This window comes from Nansenia antarctica (assembly GCF_963989245.1).
Source record: "Nansenia antarctica genome assembly, chromosome: 11".
Taxonomy (NCBI): domain Eukaryota; kingdom Metazoa; phylum Chordata; class Actinopteri; order Argentiniformes; family Microstomatidae; genus Nansenia; species Nansenia antarctica.
The window spans coordinates 10,257,549-10,265,636 of NC_137681.1; the positions used below are offsets into that span (position 1 = coordinate 10,257,549).

At 51.9% G+C, this 8,088-nt stretch overlaps 1 pseudogene across 1 annotated transcript; it reads left to right on the forward strand.

Annotated features, from left to right (window-relative positions):
* Window positions 1-343: 343 nt before the first annotated feature.
* On the forward strand, window positions 344-7,891 carry LOC308167775 (F-box only protein 39-like; annotated as a pseudogene). The gene is made up of 4 exons: window positions 344-1,184; window positions 1,371-1,728; window positions 2,501-2,677; window positions 7,769-7,891. The product of its transcript is annotated as an F-box only protein 39-like (transcript).
* Window positions 7,892-8,088: the final 197 nt, after the last annotated feature.

The window sequence follows — 8,088 nt, forward strand, 5'->3', positions numbered from 1 at the left end:
GGTGGTTAAGGGCTCAAAATGACCGTATACCAGTGGAGGCTCCTCCATAGAGGTGGAGGAGGCCTGGCCTCCCCAATAATTTGAGAGAAGAGAGAGATTTTAAAAAGCAATACTTGTATTTATGTTGTCACAAAACCTCGTAACAACGGTGTCATAAATGACAATGACAATAAAACACGTCAAGGTTCCAGAACTATGGTTTTTGAGTCAGTCATTGCCAAAGTCGTACAAGGGTTCCACACTGGCCATCAATGGACTCTTCTCTGTTGTCCATCTTAAACCCAGAGACACATAGGTAGATATAGACAACTAAAGATTAGTTCTAGGCGATATTTAATCACAAATGGATTACCCCGAGGAACCCGAACAGGAGGACCGCCTCTCGGAAGAGGAGTATGAAGAGGAGGAGGAGGAGGAGCAGCAGATAGGAGAGGATGAAAGAGAAGTGATGGAGGCCCAAGAAGAGGGGGAAGGAGAGGAAGCATTGGAGGAGGTGGAAGAAGAGGACGAGCCAAAATGTGTCTGGGCTTATCTCCCGGACTTGTGTCTTCGCCAGGTGTTCAGGTGTCTGAGGGACAAGGACCGGGCACGGGCCACCTTGGTCTGCCGCCACTGGCACCACATCATGCATTCCCCGTCCCTCTGGAGGGCCCGGACCTTCAGTTTCTCCGGCCGCATCTCCACGAGGGGCCGCTCCGAGCTGGATTCGGCCGTCTGCTACGCCAGAGTTTACGGCCGCTACCTGGAACACCTGGAGGTCCGTTTCTCCCACTCACCGTTTCTCCCACTCACCTCCCTTGTGTCACAACGCCTCCAGCAGTCACGACGCCTCCAGCAGACCATGCGGACGTTCCTGGCTGCTCTCCGCAAGACGGGCGGACGCCTGCGCTCGCTCACCATCCCCCACATGGAGCTGGACCTTCCGGGCTGGTGCCGGAGCGTCCGGACCGCCTTGGCCTGACCTTCTACCTGCGGAGGGAGGGCTCTCACCTGGGGCACCTGAGCCTGCGAGGGGCATGTTTCAACCTGCCCCAGGGCCTGGAGGTTCTGGAGGCGGTGGCGGCTGCCCAGCAGCATGTCCATCTGGGTCGGAGGCCCGGGATCGCCACCCTCAACCTGGAGGACTTCTTCTCACGGCCGCTGGCGGTGTACATTAGTCCAGGCTTCACACAGGTCATCAACAAGTGGGTGTGGGTGTGGGTGTGGGTGTGGGTGTAGGTGTGTGTGTGTGTGTGTGTTTGAGTGGCTCCTACATACTCTTGTTTATTAGCTACTCTTTTTTGACTTGTGTGTGTACAACTGTGCATATGTGCCTGCAAACACACACTTGTTGCAGTCTTTAAAACGCACCTTGATTTGATTTTGACCAGGTTCCGGGGCCTCTCCACCCTCACCCTCAACTACCGCTGTCTCTCCAACGAGCTCCTCGCCGCCCTGGCCGTGTCGTGCCGTAGCCTCCGCTCCTTCACCTTGCGCTGCCACATCTACGAGCCGCATGTCCAGGTGATCTTGGGCGACTCCTGGTCTCACCTGGCCCGGCGCTGCCCAGACATGCAGGTCCAGATCTCTGTGGAACGGATCCTGAACCTGGACCATCTGGGTCGGATCCTGCTCAGAGAGATCCCTCTGAGGTCACTCAGTCTCACCAGCGGCTACTTCAGTCAACAGAACTGGAGCGCTAAGCCAGCTCTGAGCAGCTTGGTGCCCTGGTACAGCAACTGTCTACAGGTAAGGGGATTGGGAGGGCTCCATAGAAATAGAATGAGTAGAATACTCATAATGATAATACTGCTAGACTTTGTTTGCTGCTTTTATGACATGGTTTTATGTATTTGTTTTTCTTTTGTTGTTTATTTATTTTTTAAAAAGCGCTTTATAAATGTAATCAATTATAAGCATTATTATTATTCTTAGAATGGACATGGTCCCTCAGACTGACAAATTCAAATTTGTTATATATAATTGCTAGGGTAACCATTATTGCTGCAGGTGTAGAACACAGAGAGAAGTTAATTCAGAGGCGGGACTAATAGCAAGCGTCATTTTACGGAACATTCCGATGTCAGTTGAGTTTAGTTGGTTGTTAATAAGGCTGTGAGATAAAACTTCCAAATGATGACCACAAGATGGCCGCCACTACACCCACCATGGAATGTTGGTTTGAATGAGGATGTTTCTTGTACTATATGGTATGCTCTGCTCTGTCAATACACAGTAGCAGTCAGCAGTGGAGTGTTGATAATGCTATAGGGGTGTTATTGAATATGTGAGCTCCTTGTAATGAGGAACATGGGTTGTATACCATTCATTGTAATTCATGGAATGGAATGAGGACTGTTGTTTGATACCATTCCTCATTTTGTTCCATGCATTACAATGAGCCCGATTTCTACCTCCACTAGCCTCCCCTGATGTCCCTTTCCTGTTCAGGCTCCTAGGGGTCCTAGAAATCTATTTAATGTAGTGGTGTCCTTGATGTGGTTGTTTTCCCTCCCTTCAGGAGCTGACCCTGGACCTGAACAACAGCCATGAGTCGGTGGACGAGGAGCTGCTGGCGCTGGTTCTGATGTGCCCCAGGCTCACCTACCTCAAGGTCTGCGCCTTCCTAGACATCAACTTCCTGGACCAGCTGCTGCAGAAACGCCTGGACAAGAAGACCATACTCAGAACCATCAAGGTGGGTCAGACCGCAGCTTGACCTGGGGGGTATTCCACCAACGTCGCTAAAGGAAAATCCAGGCTTATTTTTGATGAGTCTGGTGAGACCAGGGTCAGTGGTCTAGCGCCCGCCCTGAACACCCAGCCAGGAATGCCATCATAAGCTGTTATAAGTTATATTCTTAATCAATAGCTATATTGTAGGAGTGACGGCAATAACTGGACGATGTAGTCGGTTTGCCGGTAGAAAAACAATCATGTGCTTTATTCTCACTCTCTGCATGCGTACTGACAACAACAACATTCATCCATCTTTGTCCCACTTATATCCCGTCATATCACCCGCTAAGCAACCTGGGTGATTGAGTAAACACAAACATATCAACAGTGCTTTGTACAGGCTGGAACGCCGTGAATTACGAATACTCTGCTCACTAACGAGCGGTCACTACACACGTCCCCCCAGAATTCACAAGAACCGGCCCCAAAAAACGGTCAGGGACTCTGATAACTCGCCCAAAGCGACTCTGGCGCCCTTGAGCAGGCACAGGAGACCGAGGCAGGGGAAAAACAACAGGCGGACGTTTGGCCGGCCTCGGACGGCAGGGCAGGGGGTCTGCAGGAGCTAGGGTCGGGACTGTTTTAACAGGGGGGCGACCGCGGCGGGGCGGGTGGGCCACCTCGATGGGACGGTCCAAGTCCAGATGAGCTGGCTTAAGGCGATCCACCGAGATGCGTTCCTTACTACCCCCCATGTCGATAATAAAGGATTTGTCGCCTGTCTCCACGACCCGGTAGGGACCATCATAGGGCGGTTGCAGAGGGGCTCGATGGGCGTCTTGGCGGATAAAGACATACCCCGCTGCCTTCAGATCAGGCGGGACACGTACCTTAGGAACGCCATGGCATGAGGTAGGGATCGGCCGGAAGGACTTGGCCTTGTCCAGCAGCGCACTTCGCTGTTCTGGTGCTGACCAGGGGACCGTAGCACAGGGGAGGAAATCCCCCGGAACCCGGAGGGGTTGGCCGTACACCAGCTCAGCAGAGGACGAAAGGAGGTCCTCCTTAGGTGCAGTACGGAGTCCCAGCATCACCCAAGGAAGCCTGTCGACCCAGCCGTCGCCCCGGAGATCGGCTTTAAGGGCAGCCTTCATGGACCGGTGAAAACGTTCACACAGGCCATTGGCCTGTGGGTGGTAAGCCGTAGTGCGGTGGAGGGAGACACCCAGCTGCTGAGTAATGGAAGTCCATAAGCCAGAAGTGAACTGGGCCCCCCGATCAGAGGAAAGGTCTGAGGGGACCCCAAACCGGGAGACCCAGGTGCCGATGAATGCGCGGGCCACCTCAGCTGTGGTAGTCTCCGTCAGTGGGACGGCCTCTGGCCAACGGGTGGTCCTGTCCACCATCGTCAGAAGGTGAGTGTACCCCCTGGAGGCGGGAAGGGGACCCACCAGATCAATGTTGACATGGTCGAAGCGTCTTTCTGGGACCGTGAACCGCTCCAGTGGGGCCTTAACATGACGATGGACCTTCGCACGTTGGCATGGCACGCAGGTCTTGACCCACCCACCAATGTCAACCTTCATCCTGGGCCAGACGAATTTCGCCGCAATCAGGCGCTGCGAAGGTTTCCTGCCTGGGTGTGAGAGGCCATGTATGGCCTCGAAAACTTGCCGTCTCCATGCATGTGGAACCACGGGGCGCGGCTGCTCCATGGACACGTCACAAAGCAGCGTTGTGCCGTCGTCACTGAAGGGGATGTCCGCCAACTGGAGGCCAGAAACTTCAGTCCTGCATGCCTGGATGTCTGGGTCCGAAACCTGATCCGCAGCCATATGGGCGTAGTCGATGCCGAGGTGGACAGCCCCGATAGTGGCACGAGAGAGGCAGTCAGCTACAGGGTTGTCCTTCCCCGCCACATGCCGAATGTCTGTAGTGAACTCGGAGATATAAGCCAGATGACGCTGCTGCCTGGCAGACCACGGCTCCGACACCTTAGCCATGGCAAAAATCAAGGGTTTGTGGTCCACAAAAACTGTGAATGGACGAGCCTCCAGCAGGAAACGGAAGTGCCTGACTGCCAAGTACAGAGCGAGGAGCTCTCGGTCAAAGGTGCTGTATTTTTGCTCACTGGAGCGGAGTTGTCGGCTGAAAAATGCCAGGGGTTGCCAAACCCCCTTGACCAGCTGTTCGTAAACGCCTCCAACGGCATAATCTGAGGCATCAGTTGTCAAGGCCACGGAAGCTTCAGGCACGGGGTGAGTCAGCATGGTCGCGCTCGCGAGGGCTTCCTTGGTGTCTGAGAATGCCTTTGACATTTCGTCGGACCATGCGATGATGTGCTTAGGGGTCTTGTCCTTGAGAGCCCCATACAGGGGTCGCATTAGGTGGGCAGCCTGGGGGATGAATCGATGGTAGAAATTCACCATCCCCAGGAACTCCTGTAAAGCTCTAATGCTGGTAGGGCGTGGGAGCTGCAGCACAGCGTCCACCTTTGATGGCAGCGGGACCGCCCCAGCAGTAGTGATGTGGTGGCCGAGGAAATCCATGGCAGGCAGTCCAAACTGGCACTTTGCTGGGTTGATGATTAATCCATGTTCCCGGAGGCGACTGAAGAGGAGACGGAGGTGGGATAGGTGCTCTGCCTTGGACGTGCTAGCTACCAGGATATCGTCTAGGTAGACAAACACAAAAGGGAGGTTGCCCAGCATGGCGTCCATCAACCTCTGAAAGGTCTGGGCAGCATTCTTGAGGCCAAACGGCATCCTCAAAAACTCAAAAAGTCCGAATGGTGTTATAACCGCTGTCTTGGGGACGTCCTGAGGGCTAACTGGCACCTGGTGGTATCCCCGTACCAAATCCACTTTAGAAAAAATAGACGCGCCCGCTAGATGGGCTGAAAAGTCTTGAATGTGTGGAACGGGGTAACGGTCAGGTGTGGTGACATCATTTAGACGCCGGTAGTCGCCGCACGGACGCCAGCCTCCGTTGGACTTGGGAACGAGATGGAGAGGCGAGGCCCAAGGACTGTCAGAACGGCGAATGATGCCAAGTGCCTCCATGGCTGCAAACTCCTCTTTCGCGATGGTGAGCTTGTGTGGGTCGAGGCGACGGGCCCTGGCATGCACTGGTGGGCCTTCCGTGGAGATGTAATGCATGACGCCGTGTTTGGTGGTAGCAGCCGAGAAGGTAGGTGTTGTGATGTCTGAGAACTCCAATAGAAGAGGAGAAAAATCGTCAGCCGGCGAGACAGCACTGGACAGCTTCATTGTGGCTGCGTCACTGCGCTCACATGACAAAGAGCCGAATGTCTCAGCGTTGACGAGTCGGCGGTTCCCCACGTCCACCAGGAGGCTGTTAGCGCAGAGAAAGTCAGCGCCTAAGAGGGGAGTAGACACTTTGGCCAACACAAAACTCCAGGTAAAACGCTGGTCAGCAAAACACAAACCCACAGTGCGCCTGCCGAAGGTAGCGATAGCACTGCCATTGGCAGCCTCAAGGGAGGGTCCTTGTTTCCCTGTTTTAATGTCTATTGCCGATACGGGCAGCACGCTCACCTGGGCACCTGTGTCACACAGAAAACGGCGGCCGGAGAGGGAGTCAGTGACGTACAGCAAGCCTGCAGAATGGCCGGCACCCACAGCTGCTAATGAGTGGCGGCCTGTGCGTTTCCCGACACACTGTAGTTGCATGGTGGTAGGCACTTCTTAGCTTTGTCCCCGAATTTCATATGGTAAAAGCACAACCCCGACGGCATCACCCGTCGGGCCACAGCAGTAGCGGAGATGGAGAGTGGTTGGAACCCAAACTCATCCATGGTGGCTGTAAAACACTTCTTCCCAGCTGAGAAAAATATATCCGCTTCCTTGGCTAGCTGACGAAAGTCTGTTTTGATGGAATTAGCCATTGAAAAACGAACCTGGTCTGGTAACTGTTGCAGAAAAAGCTCTTTAAAAAGAAAACACGGCTGATGGTCGCCCAGCAAAGCTAGCATGTGGTCCATCAGTTCAGAGGGTTTCGTGTCACCGAGCCCAGGGAGAGAGAGGAGCTGGCGTGCACGTTCAGATTCAGACAAACAAAACGTATCTATGAGGTGCGCCTTCAAGGTAACATATTTGTGCTGTGCCGGTGGGTTTTCAATAAGACTCACCACTCTCGCTGCCGTTGAATTGGTTAAAGCTGCTACCACGTAGTAGTATTTGGTATGATCCACGGTAATATCCCTGAGGGCGAATTGAGCTTCAGCTTGTGCAAACCATGCGTTGGCATTTTGTTCCCAAAAAACGGGCAGCTTGAGTGAAACTGCGTTTGTTGTCATGTTCAAATGATCTCCGAAAACGTTCGAGATCACGTCAGGGTCACCAATGTAGGAGTGACGGCAATAACTGGACGATGTAGTCGGTTTGCCGGTAGAAAAACAATCATGTGCTTTATTCTCACCCTCTGCATGCGTACTGACAACAACAACATTCATCCATCTTTGTCCCACTTATATCCCGTCATATCACCCGCTAAGCAACCTGGGTGATTGAGTAAACACAAACATATCAACAGTGCTTTGTACAGGCTGGAACGCCGTGAATTACGAATACTCTGCTCACTAACGAGCGGTCACTACAATATATAATTAATCTAAAAGTCTAACATTTGTTGTACCAATCCCTGATTGCCCCTTTAATGTAAAAACAGGCAAACTCAAACGTGATCTGAATCATTGCAGAATGTCACTGTGGGTTAAAACAACTGAGGACATTTGATGTGTTTGGAATATGTTTTATTGAGCAACGTCTGCCATGGTTTATACACTGCATTTGTATTAATGTAACCAGCCCAGGAGTCAGCTTCTTAAAGTAGTACTTTATCTCTTTTGACAATCCAGAGCCATTTCTCTCCTAGACCAGAGTTGTTAATTTAATCCATTTCGTTGGTTTACGCACAGAAGATTGACCTCTCTTATTATGGTTTTGTACTACTTGTGAAACTGACCTCAGTGTGGTTTATAAAACACATGTGTAACAATTGTGAACAGTCCAGTGTGGTTCATAAAATGCATACGTGCAATAATGTGACCAGTTCAGGGTGGTTTATAAACTGTGTACGTGTGTTCCAGGTGAGGATCAACACCAACAACTACGACACACAGGCTGAGGACGGACAGCTGCTGGAGGACATCTATTCTCGTTACAGACAGCTCATCACCTCGGAGCTCAACTACTTTGCCAATGTGGTCTGAACGCACAGAAGACACTTGCTGCTCCTCCACATTGCTTTTACAATCCTTCAAAAATCACTTATTGTATTAAATAAGTTGCTATAAATATTGCAAAATGAACTCCAGGTGTCTCATTTATAGAAAGTACTTTGGATCAAATTTGATCTTACCCGTGTCGTACGTAGAAAACCATGTCAACGTAGTGATTTATACAATTT